This window comes from Ochotona curzoniae, unplaced genomic scaffold (assembly GCF_017591425.1).
Source record: "Ochotona curzoniae isolate NIBS_2020 unplaced genomic scaffold, NIBS_Ocur_1.0 contig_3520, whole genome shotgun sequence".
NCBI classification, from domain to species: domain Eukaryota; kingdom Metazoa; phylum Chordata; class Mammalia; order Lagomorpha; family Ochotonidae; genus Ochotona; species Ochotona curzoniae.
The window spans coordinates 28575883-28585901 of NW_024465894.1; the positions used below are offsets into that span (position 1 = coordinate 28575883).

The window sequence follows — 10019 nt, forward strand, 5'->3', positions numbered from 1 at the left end:
AGGATGGTCTGGGGCCTTGGGACCCTGTACCTGTGTGGGAGACCCAGAGGAGGCGCCTGACTCCTGGCTTTGAATCAACTATGGTCGTTGTGGCCACTTGGGGAGTGAACCAGTGGATGGAGGATCTTCCTCTCTGTCTCTCCTTTTCTCTGTAAATTTGCCTTCCCAATAAAAATAATTAAATCTTTAAAAACAAACAAACAAAAGACAGGAACAAGCAGGTGGGAGCTCTTTTTCTCTCTCCATCTCTCACTACCTCTCTGTCCAATAAATACATTTTGAAGTAGCTGTGATAAGCCAAATGATGAGTTGGGCCCTATATGCCTAGAATTTCATTTACTCTTCCCGACTTCCTGCTGAGCTAGTGGTGTCCCCCTTTCTAAGGAGAACAAAGCAGACAGAGCCAAGGAGCTCACCCAAGACCACATTATCAGTGGCAATCCATCTTCATACTCAAATCCAGGAAAATCAGCTCTCAATTTTCTGCTATACTGCATTGCTTCCTCATGTTGGTCTTTATTAAAATCTATTTCTAAACAGCATGTGCACATTAGCTGAAAAAAAAAGAAACACATTCCTAAGAAACTTTATAGCCTCAAAAGTATATGCTTCGTTGGGGGTTTCTGTCAGTTAACTGCTTCACAAGCCCACATCCCAGGCCAGAGCACCTGTAATGTGTGAGGCACTTCATTCAATCCCAGCTTCCTGGCCATATGCACCCCAGAGGCAGCAGGTGATGGCTGAAAGACTTTGATCCCTGCTACCTAGGTAGGAGACTTGAGTAGAATTACTGGTTCCTGGTTTTGGCCTGACCCAGCCCCAAGCTACTTGCAACAATTTGGGGGGGGTGGGGTTCCAGCAGATAAAATCCCCAGCCTCTCTCTCTCTCTCTCTCTCTCTCTCTCTTTTATTCTCTGTCTCTCTCTCCCTTCTAAAGAAATATAAAATACCCTGCCAAACACAGTAGGTTGAAGGTAGTACGTTACCCACTGCTTTCCTCTCACCTAGAGTAGCTCTCTTATGTCTTGATTTGAGTGATGTGAATTCTTTTGTTGCTTAGTAAAGAAACCTACAGATGTTAACAGAATGTGAAGGCAAAATAGTTGTAATAAGTCACCTGCACAAGCAATATATATATATATATATATATATATATATATATATATATACATATGTAATATATAGACTTATATATAATATGTGAAATTCAAATACAAATTTATAGTGAGTGAAGTTTCTTTCGAGCCTCAAATAAACAGGCGCAGTTTGTCCATATAAACCATTGTTTGGCATGACTCTGTGACTTTCAATCTCATACAACAGCTATGAAGGACTATAGGTTCTATATAATAATGACAAGCAGTGCTCGCTTCAGCAGCACATATAATAAAATTGGAACGATACAACAAAGATTAGCATGGCCCCTGAGCAAGGATGACACACAAATTTGTGAAGCGTTCTATATATTTTTTAAATGACAAATTAAAACAAAAACACCACATACTACAATCAATAAAAATAAACTTAAGAGTTCATGGCTTCAGTTTCTCTAACAAAGCAGATAGCCCCCCTGCTCACATATGGCACACGTAAACACTGAAGCTCTTCTGTTGTGCTCCAAAACATGTGGCACCCTGGCTCCTGAAGACCCCAGCCCCAAAGCTGGCTTTCCAGTAAAACCCATGTTTCAATGCATGCACTTTATCAGATCCACTGACATTTAAAAATCTTGACTTCATCTGAATCAACAGGGAAGAAAACACTGCAGAAAGGGGAAAAAAAAATGAATATGTCCTGCAATAAACTCCTAACACTTCTCCTTGAATAAATAATACCTCTTTGAAGTTGATGAAAATCAGTGACAATATTTATCCAATAAATAGCTTAGTGAAATAAACTGTTATGACTCCAACAAAACCTAATTTAACAACCTCATCAATTCTCATGTTGAAGAAATAGACTCACCGCCCCCGGAACATTTGGTAATTATTCTTACACAATATGTGCAGCCTCTGATATACGTGCATAGACAAGAACATTAACTGTGCTGTGTTAGCCTAAACATGGACTTACTCCTGTCACTTCCAGTAAACCTTTGCTGTACTGCTCTAAAAAAACACATAGTGGATCTCACCAGTCATCATCTTTATCTAGTCCCCGTTGCAAGAAATAACAATAATAATAAAACTCAACATCTGGTAAAGCCAAACTTGCATACAAAAGGCTCCATTTTCTTCTCCTGTTTTCTATTAATTATAAAATTATTGGCTGATTTCCCATGTAAATATCTATGATAAATTGTTCTTCAATATAAGGAACCTTTGTCTTTTCTCAAGAAATGGCTCAGTTCTCTGGGAAGATATGCTTCATCTTTCTAAAAGATCTACTTTTTATTTGAAAGGCAGAGTTAGGGAGACACAGAGAGCTGAGCCAAGCTGCAGCCAGGAGCCAGATCCTCCCTCCGAATCTCCGATGTGCATGTAGGGGCCCAGGGACTTGAGTCAACCTCTGCTGCTTTTCCAAGGTGCGAGCAGAGAGCTGGGCCAGAAGTGGAACAGCCAAACATGAACCTGTAGCCATAGGGAATATCAGCATAACAGGCGGAGGCTTAGCCTGTGATGTCATGGCACCAGCCCCCAAAAGTAGCCTTTTCAATTGGATGCCTTACTTTAATACTTTCTTGTAATTTCCACTGATAGTATTTTCTATTAATAACATTATAGCAACCACAACTTTTCCCCAATAGTTATATTAAATATGGGCCAGTATAGTGTCGTAGCAAGCTAATATCCCACCTGCAAGCACCAGCATCCCATACGGGTGCCAGTTCATGCCCCAGCTGTTCCAATTCCCATCCAGCTCCCTGCTTATGGTGTGAGAAGCAGTGTAGGGTGCCCTGCGGTACTGGGTCAGGATCTCCAGCTGGGGAACCAGGAAGAAGCTCCTGGTTCCTAACTTCAGATCAGGTCAGCTCTGGCCATTGTATACTTTGGGGAGTGAACCAGCGGATGGAAGACCTCTCTGTTTCTCCTTCTCTCCCTGTAAAAACTTGCCTTTCAAATAAAAATAAATAAATCTTTAAAAATTTAACAGTAAAATATTCAATCTGCAAAGCCAGTGGTCTGAAAAGAGGCCCCATAAAGAAAGAAAAGGCAAGAGGACACTTTTTTTCTAAAGTTTCCATTTAGAGGTTTTAATTAGCATGAATGAAATTAGTCTCTAAATATTTCTCTATTTCTGCTTACATTTTTAGAGAAACTGCATGTAACTTATATTGTCCATATTTTTTTTCTAATTAATTTATTTTTATTGGAAAGGCGGATCAGATTAGAAACAGAGAAAGAGCTTCCATCCACTGGTTAGCTCCCTAAATGGCCACAATGGCTAGAGCTGAGCTGATCCAAAGCCAGGAGCCAGGAACTTCTTACAGGTGTTCCATGTGGATGCAGGGTTCCAAGACCTCAGGCCATCCTGCGCTGCTTTCCCATGCCATTAGCAGGGAGTTATATGTGAATTGGAGCAGCCGGGACATGAACTGGTGCCTATATGGGATCCCAGCGCTTGCCATAGGGGATCCCACTGCTGAGCCATTGTGCTGGACCCCAAGAGTGCACTTTCATAGAGACAATATCCAACAACACATAAAGCAGAACTCTATTCAACTTCTTAATTCTCTGGCTTTAAACTCCAAGCTTTCTAGCAAATTAGGACTCTGTTACAAATGCCTACCTTGCTTAAAGTATACCCAGAAAAATAGGCCAAAAGCATTTATATTCGCCCTTGCATTTGACCCCACAAGCAGACACTGCCCCATTTGCAAAATAAAATATCGAGGTCCATGTTAAATTAACTGACACAAGCCACTGCAGGGCTGGATCTAAAAACAGATTTAAGTGTTAAAATAACTTTTTTTTATTTACCCTATTTCTTCTTATGTGTGTGTCTTAAAGAAATTAACTAACTAAAGCTCAAAATATTACAGAGAGCTGTAGTCTACAAATAAAGTTTACAGAGTTATATTTAGCCTATTTCCAACTATATTGCACACAATCTTGGTACATCTTCCTACATACAAAATCTGTCCATGGAAGGAATTCTTATTAGTTCCTAACAGAAAAATAAGATCAAAGGAAGTACCACCACTAAAAGATCAGCTTTTATCACACTTGGAAACAATTTATCTATAAACAGACAGCAATCTGCTGCTTTTCATTCTGGTCTACAATGATTTTCTATTAGGATTAGATGCAGGGTCCTTTTCTTTGTACTTCCCAGTGCTTTTCCAATACTTTCAGAACGATCACATAGTATTTTTAAAAGCTTCAAAGTTATTTTAAAAGATTCCACAGACTCCGGAGGCAGAATTTCCTTTATACTCACATGAAGAACTACTGTGTTATAAATGATACATTTTAATATATTTTTAAATATATGTCATCTCTCGGGAATGTTCTATTAGAACTATAAATATGTATGCACACAGGGGAGTTCATACACATTTCTATCATATAAACATAAAAACCTACCAATTTTGGCCCGGTGCGGTGGCCTAGCAGCTAAAGTCCTCACCTTGGGCATGCTGGGATCCCATGTGGGCACCGGTTCTGGTCCCAGCAGCTCTGCTTCCCATCCAGCTCCCTGCTTGTGGCCTGGCAAAGCAGTGTCGAGGCCGGCCCAAAGCCTTAGGACCCTGCACCTGCATGGGAGACCTGGAGGAAGTTCCTGGCTTGGGCTTTGGACCAGCGCAGCACCGGCCGTTGTGGTCACTTGGGGAGTGAATCAACGAACAGATCTTCCTTCTGTCTCTCCTCCCCTCTGTATATCTGATTTTCCAATAAAAAGAAATCTTTTTTAAAAAAGAACCTACCAATTTGTACATACATATACATTGTACTCAGAATCTGAACTCTGAGTATATGTCTATGTGTGTGTATTCTGATGAAGCACTGTAATTTCCAACCAGTGCCTGTCAATCCAGTTCCAATTTGTATCTACTTCCACCAACCAAACTAGTTTGACAGCTAACCATAGTTTTGTTTCACCCCACTTCGATGACCAAACATTTAACTGAACTGGTAAAGAATGCTACAGTTTGGAAACCTCATTTCTTCTGGTCGTCCTTATCTTCCATAGGGACCAATATCCATGAGTCAATTCATTAAGCATTTATTGGGTACTTCGTATTTGTTGTCACTATGCAGGCAGAAAATTATCAAGTATGGCAGCTGACAAATTATAAATGCCCTGGAAGCGGTAATACTTACTCGTTCATCATACTGTTGAGCCAATAATTTCTAAATTATTTTCCAGAACAGTAAAATGAGGACATTTCTGCTGCTCCAAATTTCCAGCTAAGGTTTCAATGCTAAACACAACGTGATGTATTCCCACTGCACCCCAAAAAACATGCTATACATATCAAATAAGTTCAGGGGTCACCTGCACAGTCCACACAGACAAGAACTTGCCTTCCAAAGGAGTATTCTTCAAAGAATATTATACAGTACCTTCTCCACCAGTTCCGACCATTAACCCCCACCCCCTCAGCCAACATGAAACCAACCAACCTAGTTCAGAATTACAAACTGGGTAGGCAGGCAATGACAGCCTTGGCAGGAAAGGCCAAGAAATAAGCAGGGGAATTCTTGAACAGTGTCAGTGTTCAGGTTCAAACTCTGCAGTTTGCCTCATAGGTGGACATGACAACAATTACACAAGCACATCTCTGCAGAGGAGGACACTGCCTCCTCACAGGATACATGCGAAGCAAGATTAGAACAGGTGGGATAACACGTCCAAGTTCACCAAGCTTATCAGGGCAAAGCCAGCACTTCACAAGATGCATTTCCAACCAACCTGCTAAACTTCCTCCTAGTTGGGGACATAATGAAATTACTGATTTTCACAAGACACTGGAAAAATGGTGGTTTCCATCCCAATACACTTACACTGCGCTTAAGGGTAACTTTTAAAAGGTATGTTATACATAAATCACTCAACTATAAAGCAAGTCCTTTTCCATCTAGGTAAATGAGTTTCCATCATGATGGCTTTGCTTGATTCCTCAAAAGGTCATGAGGTCAAAAACATCAACAATAATTTAATCATCACCATCTCTTCAATAACAAATCAGATCATATAATGAACACATTGTTAAAATATCTCCCAAGAAAAGTTTAAAAGAAGGAGCCAGCATGGGGACATAGCAAGTTAATCCTTTGCCTGAATGTGCTAGCATCTCACATAAGCATAGGTTCTAGTAATGGATGCTCAGGTTCCAATTCAGCTCTCTGTTAATGTCCTGGGAAAGCAAGAGAGATGCCTTGGGTGTCTGTGCCCACATGGGTGCCAGAAAGAAGCTCCTGGCTTCTAGCTTCAGATCAGCCCAACTCTGGCCTTTGTTGCCATTTGGGGAGTGAACCAGCAGATGGAAGACCTTTGTCCGATATATCTCTGTATAAATCTGCCTTTCAAATACAAATAAATGAATCTAAAAAAGTGTGTGTGTGGGGGGGGGGGGAAGCAGTTGTTCCTGTTTAATGTCGAAATAACCAGAGTCGCATTCTCAGGACTGCATGCCTAGCCTTCAATTTGGTCATGGCTCCTTCAGGAAATGAACTATTTCCAATGGGTAAGGTGACCCATTGCTACCTAAAGCCAAGTCCTACCGAGGTAGCCAATGGCTACCTAAAGCCAATTCTTGTATAAAACATTTGATTTTCTTGACAATTTTCTGAATTATTATTATCTAATTGAGGATGTTACAGGCTGGGCTTCAGCTGCTCACAATCTACTCAACTATCCCAAATGTCAAAAAGGCTGTAGCCAAAGTCAATAGATTTTTTAACCCAGGAAAGTGGGTGTGAGCAAGGTAGCTTCTACCCATTTATACTGCTTTGCATAACCACATAAAATTTAGGAGTAAGACAAGCCTTGATAATTAATGTTAAAAAATGCATTGCTTAGATACCAATCTTAGAAACAGCAGAATGCACACAAATCCAAAATCGGATGTACCCAGCCGGGAAATAAGGAAGAGACGTAAAAACAGAGCCTGCAGCCAGCTTCCACATCTTACCTGTTAATTTTAGGACATGTGTAAAAGTCTACTAATTACCATATAAACTAATACTGCTGATTAGTGTATAAACCTGACTAGAAGATTGAGAATGAATTATGATAAAGGCACACAGCTCATAACTAATTTATTCAAATAAACACACGATCTCACGTGGGTCGCTGCAATCTTGTACACCTACATCAAGAACCCTAAGTGTCATATTGCTTTGACCTCACTTTTCCTGCTATGTCAGGTTCTGAACAAAATGTTTTAAACAAAATATACCCGTAGAGTCAACTCTGCATAATCTGATAGCCCCGTGCCTTTTCAAAAGCTCATTGAATTACACTAATGATAAAGCGGAGCATATTCATTTGATATTTCAAGCATATCAATATAATGCTTCCCATTCAAAACAGGAGAAGAACGTATCAAATACAAATCATTCAGCAGGTATGCTGCCTGCTTTAAAACTTCATTTCCACAAATATTTTATTTCTAGATCAGAGATAAATATACAAAGGAATTAACAAAGAAAATAACTCTTTCATAGCTCTTCAATTACACTGTTGGATTATTTCCTTGACAAACACCAAATCAAGAAAAGCACTGTACTGTACTTAATGAAAATCCAACAATTATTTTTTCTCCACACAAAAAAATATTACCAAGGAAAATTACCAATAAAGAAACAATAAAATATTCTACTGGGATTCTGTTATAATACTAAAAAGAACCAAAACCATTTTCATTTTGTTTGAAGCTATTCCAGGTCTTACCTAAGGTTATGGCAGAGAAATTTAACACACATATATAATTTATCAAATTATACTTTAGCCATTAATTGAAGCTCCTAATTATGGAAAAATTTCTTAACGTAATCATTAAATGTTTCAATTTTGACTCCTTAAAGAAGTATATGGGGCCCGGCGCGGTGGCGCAAGTGGTTAAGGTCCTCACCTTGCACGCACGAGATCCCATATGGGCGCCAGTTCTAATCCCGGCAGCCCCGCTTCCCTTCCAGCTCCCTGCCTGTGGCCTGGGAAAGCAGTCAAGGACAGCCCAAAGCTTTGGGACCCTGCACCCGCGTGGGAGACCCGGAAGAGGCTCCTGGCTTCGGATCGGCATAGCATCGACCGTTGCGGCTCACTTGGGAAGTGAATCATCGGATGGAAGATCTTCCTCTCTGTCTCTCCTCTCTGTATATCCGCCTTTCCAATAAAAAATAATAATAATAAAAAAAAGCTCACTAAACATAAATACCATGTAAACGAAGCCAATACAAAATATAATTCCCTTTTTCAAGTTAGAAAAATACGTTTACATATCAAAATGGTTATTTCAAAACCAAAAGAACTTGCATGTTTTGTTGTTTATCATTGGTCTAACCTGATCATTCTATCCTTCCTAACTTGTCAAGCACATTCCTTTAAACAGTTTTAATCAGCAGGAAAGTTGGTATGTGCTAAACATTCTGTGAGATGAATGAGCTAACTGAATTGGCAACCCCACCTGATGGCATTCAGTGTGGATAGGCAACGGATTGGAGGGAGCAGAGCATTAAGAAGTAAACAGGGCCCAGCGCAGTGGCCTGGTGGCTAAAGTCCTAGCCTTGTATGCACAAGGATACCATATGGGCACTGGTTCATATTCCTGCGGCCCAGCTTCCCATCCAGCTCCCTGATTGTGGCCTGGGGAAGCAGTCAAAGATGGCCCAAAGCCTTGGGACCCAGAGAGAGGCTCCACGCTCTTGGCTTTGGATCAGCTTAGCTCCAGCCGTTGCAGCCACTTGGGAAGTGAGCCAGTGAATGGAAGATCTTTCTGTCTCTCCTTCTCTCAGTAAATCTGACTTTCCAATAAAAATAAATAAATCCTTAAAAAAGAATTAAACAGAGGCTCCACTATGACACAGTAGGTTAAGCGACTGCAAAGAGGCCAGCATCCCATAGAGGTGCTAGTTGTGTGTCCCAGCTGCTCCATTTCTGATCCAGCTCCCTGCTGCTGGCCTGAGAAAAGCAGTGGAAGATGATCCATAAGCGTGCGCCCCTGTCACCCATGTGGGAGACCAAGATGAAGCTCCTCACTCCTTGTTTTGGCCTGGCTCAGCCCTGGCCATTGCGGACTTCTGGGCAGAGAACCAACAGACAGAAGATTTTTGATCTCTGTCTTTCTGTGTGTGTGCTTCCCTCTCTCTCTGTATCTCTGACTTTCAAAGAAAAGGATAAATTTTAAAACAAAAAAAGAATCAGACAAACAAACAGAAAAGGCAAAAGGTTTTTATGTCTCTAGCGGGACAGCCTTAACAAAATTTACTTTTTTTAAAGAAAGCATAACTGACAATTCAAATCATTTATATTCTTTGTGCCTGTAATATATTTGTTTCTCTGTTTCAGGAGGTCTGTTGTCTGCATCATATGAATAGTATCAAGTCCTCAAGCCTTTGTACCCATATTTAAGAGCCAGAAGCAGCTCTGGGCTCCTGGCTTTGGGCTGGCCCAGTCATTGAGGATATTTGGGGAGTAGAATCAGCAGACAGAAGATCTCTCTCTGCCTCTCCTTCTCTCTGTAACTCTGCCAATCACATTTTTAAAAAAAGTAATCATAATAAATACATAAAAGAGTTGCCATCACAAGAAACCATGCCAGCTAGGTAGGTGAAGTAATAGTTACTTCTTGAAGGCTGGAGACCCAAGACAGAGGTGGCCACAGGCTTGATTCCTCTGAGACCTCTCTCCTTAGCTCCCTGCCTGCGCCATCTCCTATCCTCATGATGCCTTTCCCCACCAAGCTAAAAGTCACAGACACAGCCCTACAGACTTAGGTCACTCTCATTTCGATACCTCTCTGTACTACAGATCAACCAAGTAGCCTTGAGTCAGCACTCTAACCACTGGCTTTTCTTACTATCAAAGGGTACAATCATATCTAGCCTGCAGGATTGCTTGGAAAACAAATAATG

The 10019-nt window shown here is 40.8% G+C and overlaps 1 non-coding gene across 1 annotated transcript; it reads left to right on the forward strand.

The window, feature by feature from the left end:
- Positions 1 to 1362: 1362 nt before the first annotated feature.
- Positions 1363 to 1469, forward strand: LOC121157522. The gene has a single exon (XR_005884044.1). It is a non-coding gene; the product is annotated as a U6 spliceosomal RNA (small nuclear RNA).
- The last annotated feature ends 8550 nt before the right edge of the window (positions 1470 to 10019 follow it).